Source organism: Paralichthys olivaceus, chromosome 20 (genome assembly GCF_024713975.1).
Source record: "Paralichthys olivaceus isolate ysfri-2021 chromosome 20, ASM2471397v2, whole genome shotgun sequence".
Classification (NCBI taxonomy): domain Eukaryota; kingdom Metazoa; phylum Chordata; class Actinopteri; order Pleuronectiformes; family Paralichthyidae; genus Paralichthys; species Paralichthys olivaceus.
In genome coordinates, this window is record NC_091112.1 from 11,589,702 (window position 1) to 11,604,077 (window position 14,376).

At 40.3% G+C, this 14,376-nt stretch overlaps 1 long non-coding RNA gene across 1 annotated transcript; it reads left to right on the plus strand.

Annotated features, from left to right (window-relative positions):
- Positions 1 to 796: 796 nt before the first annotated feature.
- On the plus strand, positions 797 to 1,561 carry LOC138405857 (uncharacterized). Its single transcript, XR_011239529.1, has 3 exons — positions 797 to 933; positions 1,198 to 1,296; positions 1,428 to 1,561. It is a non-coding gene; the product is annotated as an uncharacterized lncRNA (long non-coding RNA).
- The last annotated feature ends 12,815 nt before the right edge of the window (positions 1,562 to 14,376 follow it).

Here is a 14,376-nt window from a genome sequence, read left to right on the forward strand (position 1 = left end):
GGAGGTGTGTTTATCACCCTCAGGGTGTCATCTAGTGGATCCACCCATGAAATCACCTGGGCAGGCTGGTCCCACCCCCTCTCCCCCTCTGACCACCAGGGGAGGAGAGAGAGACGGAGAGAAGATCCTCCACCAACCAACCCTTTGGCTATATGAAGATTCCACATGAGTTTCATTCCTTCCCTCCGTTGGCTCCTCGTTTCCACTGTGGCTGACAGGCACTGCAGGCTGAGACAATCCAGCAGCAGGAGCCTTAACACAGAGAAAGAGAGAAAGCTGGGAGGGAGAGAGGCGTGGGGGAGGGGAGAGGCTTGGACCTTTTAAGATGTCTGTGGAAAATGAATCATGGGGGCCTGCACAGGGGGAGATCCAGAGGAGAAACACATCTGGTTGGGAGGAAAATAGAAAAGAATAAGACTGAGGAAAGAACAGAAAATGGGTTTTCTTCAGGACGAATTAAAAAGACTGTAGGGATTGTTTAAAACGTGTGTCAATGCAGAGATACAGCACCCAAAGGGAGATGTCATGTTCTTTTAGCAGAATAAAGTGTGATGGAATAAAGAAAATGAGAGAAGAGACTGTAAGAAAACTTTACACTGTGGTAAATGAAGGGAAAAGAGACTGTGAGTCGTCATATTTGACTTTAATGCCATGTTATGGTAAAGCTGGAGACATCCTTTACTAAACACTGACTGTTCTCCATAATACACTAGCAGACTGAAGGAAACGCTACCCCAGTGCTACCAGCTCTCCACTCAATCTGGCCTCTGGGGCTTGTCATTAAGTTTTTTTTTTCAGTTCTCTTTTAGAAATCGGTTTGAGCCACGAGCAGCAGAGACAGTCTCATGAGCCGAGCCACGTCATCCACCAGTCTGTGTGAAGGGAAATGATCACTGTGCATCACATCATTAAGAAAAATACAGCATATTAAAGGTGCAGAGAAGATAATATACAATCCATTGGAGTGTTGCACTGTCTTAACCCATTGTTTCCCCTATAAAGTAACCTTAATGTTGTTAAAATCACGTTATTCCACAAAGTCTGATATTGACACATACTGACTTTCCTTTTTCCAGCACTTTTGACACGTTTGACTTTTGAACTTTCATTTCTAAGGCTGCATGATTCCTTTAAATATGACAGATTTCTAGTGCATCATTTTATTAACTTTCCCCCAAAACTCTGAAATGTCTGCAGATTTTGAAACATCGGGATCACCACTGAATTTGCGAGAGTGGAACAATGCTTGTCTGCACAGCATGGATTTGTACAGTTCAACCTGTTGCTTCTTAAGAGGTAAAACTTTTCTGATTTTATTTTTAAAAAGTTGGAAAAATCCTTCTTCAGAAATGCAGCGTGCAGCAAACACCTTGGTTCATAACGGGAATTGGTGCTGTTTTGTTTGACGTGTGATTTTTGCCACAAAGGGAGTGGTCAACAGACGTGGAAGAGGAAAGACAGAAGGAAAAGAAGAAGAAGAAGAAAGGGGGGGAGAAATCCAGACGTGTTGGCAGAAGAACAGCAGCTCTGTGAGGCTGGAGGCTGCAGATCTACAGATCAGACTACATGCTTGAAAAAATGATCTCTCTCATGTCTCAATAGAAATACAAACTCGCAGCTTCCATGTGTCTGTAAAGTTCTGTCAAATCAGGAAAAAATGTCTTCCCTCCCTCCCGTCAGTTTGTTGAGTCACTTTCCATCAAAAAAGTTGAAATGACCAAAACATGTCAATTGGTTCAAACAATAAGTCAAATCGTTAAGATTATATAAACATATGGATATGCTATGGAATAACTTCAAATAAAGTTTTGAGCTAATTTTAGAATTGAGGGAGACATGTTTCTGATGGCATGTGTGTGTGTGTGTGTGTGTGTGTGTGTGTGTGTGTGTGTGTGTGTGTGTGTGTGTGTGTGTGCATGTGTGTTGACATTAACAGACCCCGGGGAGCAGGCACAGGAAACACCCCTGATTCCTGCTCAGTGTGGTCGTCCTGTCTGACACAGGCTAAGAAAACATGGTCCCAGCACCAGCAGACATGCTCACCTGAGTGTGTGTATGGAAGTGTGTGTTTTTACACACTTAGGTGTGAGAACGCAATTTACTTTAGAGCTGCGGATGTTTTTTTAAGACCCAGAATCCTAATTTCACTATTTATTAATTAAAATAAAAACAGTTAATGGAAGATTGACCTGTTGGCTGATAGATTATAAATACACATATTGTACTTGTTTAGTCTAAATTCCTTCAATCGAACGATGAATCTCTTGGAAGCTTTTGCCATCTGACTTCATTTCAGACAGTGTGATGTGTCCCTGCTGCGAAATCTGCCTCTGCTGTTCAGCTCTGCACACTGGTGCCTCACAGGAAGTAGGTATCTGTGTAGAGTTTGCATGTTCTCCCTTTGCCTGTGCTACGGCAACACACTCAGAAAAAAATCTAAAACTTGGAACATATATGGTAATAGCAGGGAGTACAATGCATGTATAGGTTCTTTGCCAGTGCCTTGTATTGCACAGCTGGATGTTGCATGAATGTATAAAACAAATGCACGTCTGGAGGTCATGATGCAAGAGGTTTCTGACATGGATGGTAATGTTGTTATATTTATCTTCTATATAGCCTTAAAAATGTAAATGCACATGTTATGAGTTCTTTCATATTTGTGACACTCATTTGGAACCTTCATTATTAACATGTAAGAATTTTTTGTTTGAGCATAAAAATCTATATTCATATGGAGAATCAGAATTTAGCTTGTCTGTTCACTGCACTGTGAGTAGTTTCAGTCCTTACGATCCAGGACCATGTTGCAGTTTGTAAAAAGAGAAGGAGGTCATACTGGAGGAGCCTGAATGCATTCTTGACTTTTACCTCTGAACAACAATATTTTTTTTCAATTAAAAATCAAATCTAAGAGTCAGATATGTGCACATTTTGGGAGAGTTCAAAGTTGGAGCTTCTTTGGTGCTTTTGTCCCTGAGGGAGGGAGCCGAGTCACATTTCACATCGCTAGTAGCAAGTCCCAGCACATCTCTGATCTGTTCAGGACCGACACCACCGGCCAGTTTCACATCAACCATCAACAAACAGAAGAAGAACGTATTATACTGCACAGATGCTGGTCAGAGCTTATTGTGAAATTTAATTGATTTACAAAGATAAAATGAAGGTCCCTAGGTTGCTCTGCATTCCAAAACCAGAAATGATTCATCCATCAGACTCAACTATATAAACTAAAATGAGAGTGTATTGTTTGATGATCAAAGCCCAGCATGAGTTACATGATTATCATTTGATATACATTATATTGCTGTTGTGTTTCCTTTCAGTCATTTAACACAATGAATAAAAAGGCTTAAAAGCTGTCTGTGACATACAGTACGTGTTACATTTTACATATGTCATCTTGTTCCAGTAATTTACCTTAAATTATTTTAAATACATTTACATATATACATACATAATTGATAGTGTAAAGTGCTTTGGTCCATACAGGGTTAGTGGACGTGTGTCAATGATCCTGAAGGTTCTAACTTTTCCTTTTGCCATTTTCACATTTGCTAATGTTACAGCATTAAAGACCCACTTCATAATGAGATCAAGTTTAATGTAATTAAACTAAAATTTAAATCATGATATCATTTTTGAAATAAAGCATTCAAATGATGTCATCAGTCATCAGTGCAGTACAGCAGCATAGGGTCAACCATGAATAACAAGGATGGTAGTTCCTGTACTTGACCTACACATCCTAATTGCGTCTCAATGTCAGACTGTTCTATCTATCTATCTATCTATCTATCTATCTATCTATCTATCTATCTATCTATCTATCTATCTATCTATCTATCTATCTATCTATCTATCTATCTATCTTCCTCTCTCTCTGTTTTTCAAGTTTGGATGTCTGTGCTTTTGTATACTATGTATGTATTACTACAGTTTTGGATCCTCAATCCAGTTTTTGTTTTGCAAATATTGTACACGTGTTTCCTATTTTCTCCTTTGTCCCTGAGAATTCTCCTTCTGCCGTTTCCTCTCCTCTATACACTCTTTCATTTGCCATTTCTTTAGCCTATAATTAAATCTTTCTCTGACCTTCACCCTTTCCTACAGTTTTGTAGTTGGTTGTAGTAAACTGAACTTTATCCCTTTTCATTTCATACATTTCATATAACATGAGGTTTAAACCCATTTATACTTCAGAACCTGGATTTAAGGAGACGAGAAATAAAAAAAAGTTAAGGAAAACTAGACATGTTCTCTCCCTCCTCCCCCTCCTCCATCCACATCCAGCAGTGGACACGTGGAATTTTTCGGTCATCATGAAGTCTTGAATTTGGTTGAGGGGGAGAAAAAAAAGAAAGACACAAAGCAAGACTGGAGAAAAGGAAAAGAAAGGTTTAGGGTTTTTTTTCTTCTAATTTCAGACTCCTCCCCGGCATTATGACTGGCTGCAGGAGATCTTCTGGTCAACAAACCGAGCTGAACTCCATGATGGAGGACACGCCCTGAAGCTGTGGAGTGTGTGTCCTGTTTATATTACGTTCAAAAAAGAAAGAAGGGGATGATGAAAGAAAAAGTGAGGTGGCAAAAACTGTGGAATTTTAAAATAAGAAGCTTGAGACATTAAGACATACTTTGTTTCCTACCAGGTAAAGTTTTAACACGTGAAACCCAACAAAAAGGAAAGACAGTGGCCTCACATGATATGATAATGAATCTGTCTTGAGCATCAAATATATATTAAGAAAAAACATATTTGATCAATAAGTACGTGTTCATGCCTTATTTACTTTATCAGCAGAGGGAGTTTTTGTTAATTTGCAGTTTGCATTCATAGAGGAAAACTGCAAATTAGAGAGACAGGAGGTAAAAGAAGAAGAGAAGAAAGAGTGTGTGTGTGTGTGCGTGCGTGTGTGTGTGTGTGTGAGAGAGAGAGAGAGTGAGACGAGTTCATACATGTCCCACTGTCGCATGTAAACTTGTGAAAATGACTGGGAATCAGTTTAAGAGCTGGGACCACCAGTGTTTCAACACGTGCTCTCATCCATTAGTCTTTACTGTCACTAAAACCAGCTCTTAGCTGTTTTTGGGGAGTTGTCATGTCGTCCACCTTTATATAAAATAAAAAACTAAGAGACTATTAACACATTATATCCTGTATTGATAACCATCAACCTTCAACTGTTATAGAAGCTTTTTTTCAATGTTTTTGCTGCAGATTAATCTTAATTCCCAAGTTTTTTGGACAAAGCTGAGCTCGACACTTCCCCATGTTTCCAGTCTCCTTTCTAAGCCAACACACAGCAGAGGATAGATTCAAACTTAGTGTACAGATATGAAAGCAACTTTTTCACCTTTATTTTGCATCCGCTCGCCTGAAAAACCCGGTTTCTCGTAAAGGAGATTGAAATGCGAGCAATGAAGGAGCGAAACTACAGAGTAAGAGCAACTAGACAAGACACTGTGGAAAAATATTGAACTCTTCCCCCCAACAATCCTGAAACACAAAGAGTCGGGGGAAACAGGTTCAGAGGCGTCCTCCTGTGTCTTGTCTCATCCGTCTGTTTGTCTTTGTGAACAGAGACAAAAAGAAGAAGCAGAAAAAGGAAATAGAATAATCAGGTTACAGAAAGGAAATATGGAATAGAACGTGGGTAAATGATAAAAGATGAGAAATAACGGAGAGGTGAGTTTAAGAGGAAAAGTGAAGAAGTCGAGGAAGGAAAGCAGAGGCCGTAGATTTCAACCAGATGCAGAAGTTTTCACAGTGGACGTCAGCCAGCAGGCATGTACTCATGCTTTAGCTATGTCATGAGCTGCCTGCTCTACCCTTAAACCTCCTCCCCCCTCTTCACTCCCTTTCTCTCTGTTTCTTTTAACCTCTCTCTCTCTCTCTCTGGGTCGCTCTTAACACTGTTACCCCAACCTCTTTATCTCCCCTCCTTTCCCTCACGCTCGCAGCCTGCGACTCATTCCCATAGTATATAAACACAAACGGAAAGATGTGGACGTGGTATGTTTGTTGTCATGATAAATACAGGTCATGAATTTCATAGTTAAATTAAGCTGACACACACACACACACACACACACACACACACACACAAACGTGGCTTTAAGTTAAAACAACTGGTTCCGTGTTAAAGACGCGACAGTCCATCTTTGGCTGAACGAGTTTGAACGGACACACAGGCTGGAGTTTGCTATGATGGTGATTTTCCACTGGACTCTGAAATGAGAGCTAGACACCAGAGAGAGAGAGACATCGGGAGAGTGTGTGTGTGTGTGTGAGAGAGAGAGAGAGAGAAAGAGAGAGAGAGAGGAGGAGGGAGGGACCAGACAAAAGAAACTGAAGAAAAAACATCTGTAATTCTCAAATGGAATTTCTTCCATCATCAGCCAAACCTCCTCCAAATGTAACCAGCAGGGGAGGTCAACACACACACACACACACACATACAAACACACACACACACACACACACACACACAGAGTCTGGTGGATCTAACCGACACTGTAGATCAACACAAACCCCTCCTATAGTTAAATTACTTCCCAAACCAAAACTACATGAGCTAAATCTGTAGTATGTCGTATTTGCATTGGAGGCTCCACTCCTTTATAATTAAAGTCCTAATTCAGAAAGCCACTGAACGTTATGTTTCTTATCTGAAACTCAGACCCAAACTCAGACGACACCTTGAGCACTTATTCGGAGCAGAGATGTGTCCTAGGATGTAATTTAGCCCTGAAAGGACAACAAGGGGTCCACATCACCTCGCTCGGGATGATGTCATCAGGCAAATCCAAACAGCCAGGCTGGCGGGGGGCGACGACTTTTCTAATGACTGTAATGTGGGAAAGGCAGCTCCCTGCCACTTTAAGACTCATGTGCCCGCCACATGGCTTTAAACAGGATGTAATGTGTTCCAGGTGCAGTTGGAGGTGGTTCTCACTGGGAACGCACACACACAGACGTGAATACAATGTCTCACAAACACACACAAGTATACAAACAGGATACACAAACCAACTGAAGCCTACATGAGCGATCACAAGTTCTGCACACACTAAAATCAGTTTTTTAGAAAACGGCACTAGTGTTGGCGTGTCGGAGGCCTGATGACCCCCAGTGATCCACCATGACCAACAGCAGCTTCACACACCTCTGATGACATGAACACATGAACACAAACACAGCACCAGGGACAAACACAGCAACATATGAGGCGCTCCCATCCTGCTGCAAAGAACTCTTTCTTCATTCGATGCACTAATGGTGTTTTATTTCAGTTTTTTTCACAATTATGCAAAGTAACACATCCAGGAATTACACAGGAAATGTAAAGATATTCACGCTGAGCTACAAACAGCAGTATACTCCCTATCATTTTCTCTCAGACATGATCTCTCTCTGTGGGCATTCTGCTGTTCCTGGTACTTTAATATTATAAACATAGAAAACTGTAACAGATCTATTATTAACATGATGGAAATTATATATCGACTAATTATCATCTTCCGTGTTCTTTACAGCTCCATGTACGAGCCTGCACATCTGGTAAGGAATGATTAAAGGCCTAATATTGTACTGTGGTATTTGATGGGTCACATTATCAGTGCATTGCACCCTGTGCAGCACTTTGCTGTAACAGTCTTCACCTGCACAAACCACAAGCCGCTATGAGGATGGTAATAAACTGGTCGGCCACTAACTCCCAAACTAACTATCTGCGCTAACAGTCGCTCAGTGGGAACTCACCTGGGGTTTTCCTGCAGCACGCCCCACTTTAATGAACCACTGTACCACACTTTCATTAATGAATTAAGTCTCACTAATGCTCCACATTTGCTATAATAAAGAGATTAGAAGGGTCTGAGTCCTCCTGCAGAGGCCCTGGGTTCTGACCTGGCCCATCCATCTATCCATTTATCTATCTATCCATCTATCCATCTATCCATCCATTCATCCATATCTATCTATCCAGCCAGCCATCCAGCCATCCATTTATCTATCTATCATCCATCCATCCATTTATCTATCCATCTATTCATCCATCCATTTATCTATCCATCCATTTATCCATTTATCTATCTATCTATTCATCCATTTATCCATGTATCTATCCACCCATCCATCCATCCATCAATTCATTCATTCAGTCATCCAAGGATTACACTTATGTTTTTAATAAATGGATGATCACTGATTTAGATTACTTCTTTTATTTTCAAAAGCACAATTAATTATACGTATACATTTAATGTAAATACATGTATGTGTTATTTGTATTTTATTGTAAACTGCTGCCCAGGGACAATGGATGCAAATCAGCTAAAGCAGAATGGTATTGTCTTCCAGCAGTGTGCTCTCAGGTTTATGAGCCTCAGTGTGAGCATATTGTCAGTTGTATTACTTTTTAATACACCACACTTAGTTATCAGTGTTACACAGAACAAGAGCAGTAGAAACAGCAGTGCTTGAAATCTCTGTCTCTGTATCAGAACAGAAAACAGTTCCCTGCGCCAGTTCAACCCTCACACACACAGACACACACAGACACAGACACAGACACAGACACACACACAGACACACACACACACACACACACACACACACACACACACACACACACTTATTTTCTGCTGTCAGGCTCTGTACAGTGTTTTCTCTGGACAGCAAACCCTAACATTTGGACTGTGATCCAAAACCATGGATCCAGAAGGGCTGCGCTACAAGCAGAGAAGTAAAGAGAGAGAGTGAACGACAGAGAGAGGAGGGGAGGAGGAGAAGTGATGATGTGGAAGTTAGAGTGAGGTGGATTTTTAGAGGAGAAAAATGGGTTGAGAATGACATTGTGTGTGTGGGTATGTGTGTATTTATATCACTATGGAATAGAATGGTATCTTTCTAGATACCAGAGGGTTGAAGGAACAACTCATTTATTCATTAGGTCTGTGAATTGAAAACCGTTGGCTCAGTTCAATTAAACCTTATTAGAGATGATTAACATTCTTCATCATTTAACCATGAGGCATAATGCTTTGCCAGCACTGATTAAATTTGTGTAATTGAGAGTACTATTATAAATTAAATCAAACAGCAATGAAGCTAATTAGAAGGTGTCTTCATGAATTGTCTCAATGGCACCTTTAATCGTTTTCATTATCTTCTTCCTTTTTGCTGGGTCCTGACTTTCACATACACACTTCCTCATCATAAGCATCCCCTCCATCCCAACTCCTCCTCGAAGGACATGCATGAGGGTGAAGCAGTGGCTCCTCCCCTTGTGATCAAGTGTAGTTCACATCGAAGGTCTGTCACTCTTATAACTAGAATGGCACTCAGGGCATAAACCTCCACCAAGGCCCAACAGTCCCCTTGGATCCAATTAAGAAGGAAAATGGTGAAAATTCAGAAAAATCATCATTTTGTAAATTTGTTCCCTGACCCATATCACATCCTCCCACTGTTTTGAGTAAATCCTCTCAGTTGTTTTTGTGTAATCTTGCTATCAACCAAACAAACAATCAAACCAACAACAAGGCTGAATACATAACCTCCTAGGCCGAGCCAATTAGAACATGTAAGAGAAATCACTACCAAACCATGGCTACCAAACTCTAGCCTGTTGATACAATTCTTGTTGGCCGTTATTTGATTTTTTGGATATTGAGGTTCCTGAAATAAATTTGTAAGAAATCATTAAAAATGTCCATTTTGAACTTCTCTTTACTGAGTTGGTGCAGCTGCAGCATTGTGTAGTTAGTTGTAGAGTGTTTCAAAGAAGCTGTCCCATCAGAAAGTAAGGCTCCCCTGAAAGCTGCACTGTTATTCGAACACTGCTTCAAATCTGCTTTTAAGATAAGAGTAGTTTCAGAGTTTTTTGTTGTTGTAGTCTTGTAAAGCAGCATTTGGTTCTGAACAATGTCACGGGTTGGTTTTCCTGCTGCCGATAGGAGATGTCGTGGCTCCAGCTTTCCTCTGCTGCAGCTCTCCTCCCACTGGCCTAGCGGGTGGAAAAAATGACAGAGCAGCAGACTAAACTGCAAGAGGTAGCTCTGCTCCCAGACAGAATGATCGAATGGAGACAAAAAAGAAAAAACTCAGAAGTTCACTTACTTTTCCAGGATTTATTCAGAAAACACAAGCAACTGTTCATTTACAGAGCACAATTTAAAGACGTGAGAGAAAGTAACTCGGTTCAATGTGGAATACAAAGGTTATAAAAAACGTTTAACTAAAGTGTGTCTTCATAAACAGCAACATATGGGACATGTTTGGCTTTGGATATAGATTGCCATCCCACTTCCGCAACTCACACACACACACACACACACACAAACACACACACTTCGCACTACACACACACACACACTTCGCATTACCTAACACTGTTGCTTAGAGACTTGTTCATCATGGTACTATTTTATTGTAGGAAATGGTTGGTGGATTCTTTTTACCGAACGACTGACAAATGATTCAGCATCCGTCAAGTAAATGGATTAAAATGCTTCTGATACAGAAAAATATGCAAAGTTGCAATAATTGATTTATTTACAATATCGTAAAGAAGAAACTGCTGATGTGCCACTCTAATCAAAGACAAGAGATATGCGAGAAAATAAAAAGATGTGCTTAACATATCTTTTCTTTCTCCTCCAGGAGTTAAAAGTCTAAAGTCAGACTTCAGGGTCTCAGCTGTGTCTATGCTTCTTTCTTTGTCCCCAGGCCGCATCATTTTACCACAAGCCCAGCAAGGTTTTAAGGCCTGGTAGCCCTCGGCAGGCATCCACCAGGTGTTTTATGTGGCAGGTGGAGGTTCGAAATGTGGCAGGTGGCAGACGGTTCAAGCAGTCACTTAAGCCCGTAACACAGCAAGACACAGCACATGGTCTAGAAGTGGTTCACTACAGCAACACATCCCTGCTGAGATTAGTAAATAACCTTCTTCGTAGAGGACAGTAATGGGCTGTGACCAGGTTTCAGTTCAGTCATATTAACGTATTATATTTATATAATATAACATATTTTATTAATATAACATATTAACTTTTTGCGCAGCCCAATCACCAATGTTCTCATTTTTAACCTACAAAATCAATGACATTCCAATCAACCTCACGTATCCTTTCTGTTTTGTGCTAATAATCAAATGTTAGCATGCTTACACACCAAACTATGAGAAGTTAGCTCAAAGCATCACTGTGCCTAAATAGAGCCTCACAAAGCTGCTGGCATGGCTGTATATGCTTAGCCTTGTTATTTCAGGGTCAATCATCCCTGACTTATTTACCAACACAAACCAGAAAACCTTAAAGTTATATGGATGAAGTCAACAGATGAGCTATCATGTCAATAGGCTCATCTCTGAGAGCAAACTCCATCCACTAACTACAAACCTAGAGATAGAAAACTGGGAAAAGCCAGTAGTCGGCCCTCGACAAATGCCAACCCCCGTCTGCCTTAGGTTGATGTTAAGGTTCATCTTTCCTATGTCAAACCAATGTCTATAGCCCCTTCCCACGTTTTCAAGTGTTTAACATTGGTCTTGTGTGTTATAGTAACAGACATTAAGAACAGCAAAACTTTTTCTCCGTCATCATAAGCCTTGTGTTGCTTTACAAGATCCAACTGTTTTGTATAACGTTTTTCTTCCTCCCCATCTGTGAAATCATTCAAGTGAGGGGGAGGTCTGAGGGAGTCGTTTTACTTCCTTGTTGTCACACCGACTGCAGCAGACGTTAAGCCAGAGAGAGGCGGGGGTGGGGGTGGGGGGGAAACTCACATGCGGGGTGAGCAAAGCTGAACACAAAGGGGTTAACTGCAACTTTAATGTACGCAAAGGTACCAAGGTAACACAGGGGTGGGGAAAAGAGCAGATTTTCAATTTGGCACCTTCCAATCTGTTCCCAACAATTCATGCAGAAAGTATTAAAGTGCTGAAAGGTTCTTCTTCCGTTCGACATCTGGCTGTGAGCGTTTGCAGATTGAAAAAAGAGTTTACATGGCAGTACTGCTCTGACTAGAGAGAATGAAGGGAGATAGAAAGAGGACGTTGCATGTTGGAGTTCCCTCAAATGGCTCCTCTGCTTTTTTTACAGGACAAGGATGGTTTGAAGTCAGGCATGAGGGGGCTGTGAATGTGTGGAGGGGGTAGTATTCTCCTCAACTTTGACCTCGTCTCTATAACTCTTGTTTGCCACCCATCATTCTCACTGCAGGGACCCCTACCACCTTTGTGGGTTAGTGTCCTGGGGAAGACAGAGACAGGGATGGAGAGAGAAGAGGTTACAGCAGCGTCGTCTTAAACATTATTCTCCCCCTTATTCTACTGCTCAGAGAGAAACGTTCAAGCAGCTGAAGTCATGGAAGCATTATTATCGTGGTATGTGGACCTGGGACTGAAGGGAAACAACACTTTCCATGCTGGAAAAAAAACTGTAGAGAGATTCCTCCCTCCTGAAAGCTCCGCCAGTCCACATTCATCATACCAAAATAAAAGTGCAGGGACCAGAGCGATTTCAAAGAGGTGGAGTTACTGCAGGGAAGTGATGGGAGGAGCTAAAAACGTCAACGTCTCATATTTCTACCAGTGTTAATATTAATGCTTGTATTTGTCATATTCACATCTTTTTCAGGAACACCATTTTCCCCCCTTTGAGAGTGTAAATACGTCATTGGCTGCATAGCACCTGTTACATTCTAGCTTTGAGACTTTAAATGGACGAACACTGGTAGTTTTATGCAGTATTCTGCAGTATTAGAAGTTTTTTGTTTATTTAAGTTGGTTAAAACTCTTCATCTCCTCCTAACTTTTTCATTTTCAAGCTCCTCTACCACAAAGGTTGGTTACAGATGGAGTGCGTTGTCTCCTTTTGTCTCTGGTGTGTCATCCGGGCCCCTGAGTGCATTTTCCCAGATGTGTAATGATATACGGCTGTGTTGAACTTGCCCCTTACCAGCTAGAGAGAGAGAGAGAGAGAGAGAGAGAGAGAGAGAGAGAGAGAGAGAGAGAGAGAGAGAGTCTGCAGACAGCTGAACTCACTTAAATGTGTTCCTCATGTGTGCGGTAATATGGAAAAGATTTCAGCGCTCTCCCCTCCACTCACCATGACTGTGTTCAGTTTAACCCCTCAACTACCAGCACACTCCTACTTTACTAAACAGGATTACTGCTGCTCCACGCAGCCTGCACGTCATGTGTTGTTCTTCCTATCAGTGCTCTTCAGCTTATTTCCCTTCATAGACTCATGTTCAATGCTCGGTAAACTTTCAATCAAATATTCGCTTAAACAGATTCCACCAAAGCACAAGCTGCCAATTTGCCATGATACCAGATACATTGACTGCTCACCTCAGTTAAAAAGTTTATTATAAAAGGAAAAGAATGAGCTATAAGTTATTTATTTTTTTCAGTGTTTTGTCCTTTAGAAACAGATGTCTGCAAAACATATAAAGTATAAATGTTTTTTCAAGATTATTTGTTTGATAAGAAGCATATAGACAAATAAGGAAACTAGCAATGCGTCATTACAACAAAGATGTATGCGATATATAAACACAGGAAATGTTGGTAGGGGATGAATATAATAATACTTTATTATAAAGAATATTCATTGTACACAAAATATAGAACCTTATGTCATATGTACACAATCATTTCATGAGACCTGCTCAAAACTGCACCTTTCATAATCAAAACATCTGGATGATGCTAATGCTGCTAAAGGTTGATGCTAATGCTGCTAAAGCACTTCAATAAATAATATCAGTGTTGAGGGTTAAAACATGTGAATATTAATATATATATGTTCCAAATAGGATTTTTTTACTTGGATGAATAAAGTAATGGCACACTCATTATAACGGAGCACTTTTAATCTATATTAACATGTGTAATTAATACAGTGATGACTATTTATTGCTTATGTGTTACTTAACAGCTATGTTGCAATTCACCTTGAATAATGTATTAAAAAGGAAAAGTTTGACATTTTTGGGAAATTCATTTATTTACTTCTTTGCAGAGATTTGTGATGAAAAAGCTTGTGTGGCTTCGTTCAAATGTAAAAACTAGGATATTATACACTTTTGTTTCCTTGGTGCTATTATGTGGATTTGTGTAATCTTTGAACAGGTGAGTAACTCATATTAGTGATACTCATAAATTAATTTGAAACCAGTGAAGTCAACACGAAATATGTTTATACACAAACTTTTTTACAATAAACTGATTATTGTCATGGTGGATGAAGGTATTCACCTCACGGAGGTAAGTTGTTAGACTGTGGACAAATTATTGCATGCAGGATCTGCAATTCTGTCTTAGCTGCAGTTAATATTTTGGAAGACGTTCAGATTACTTT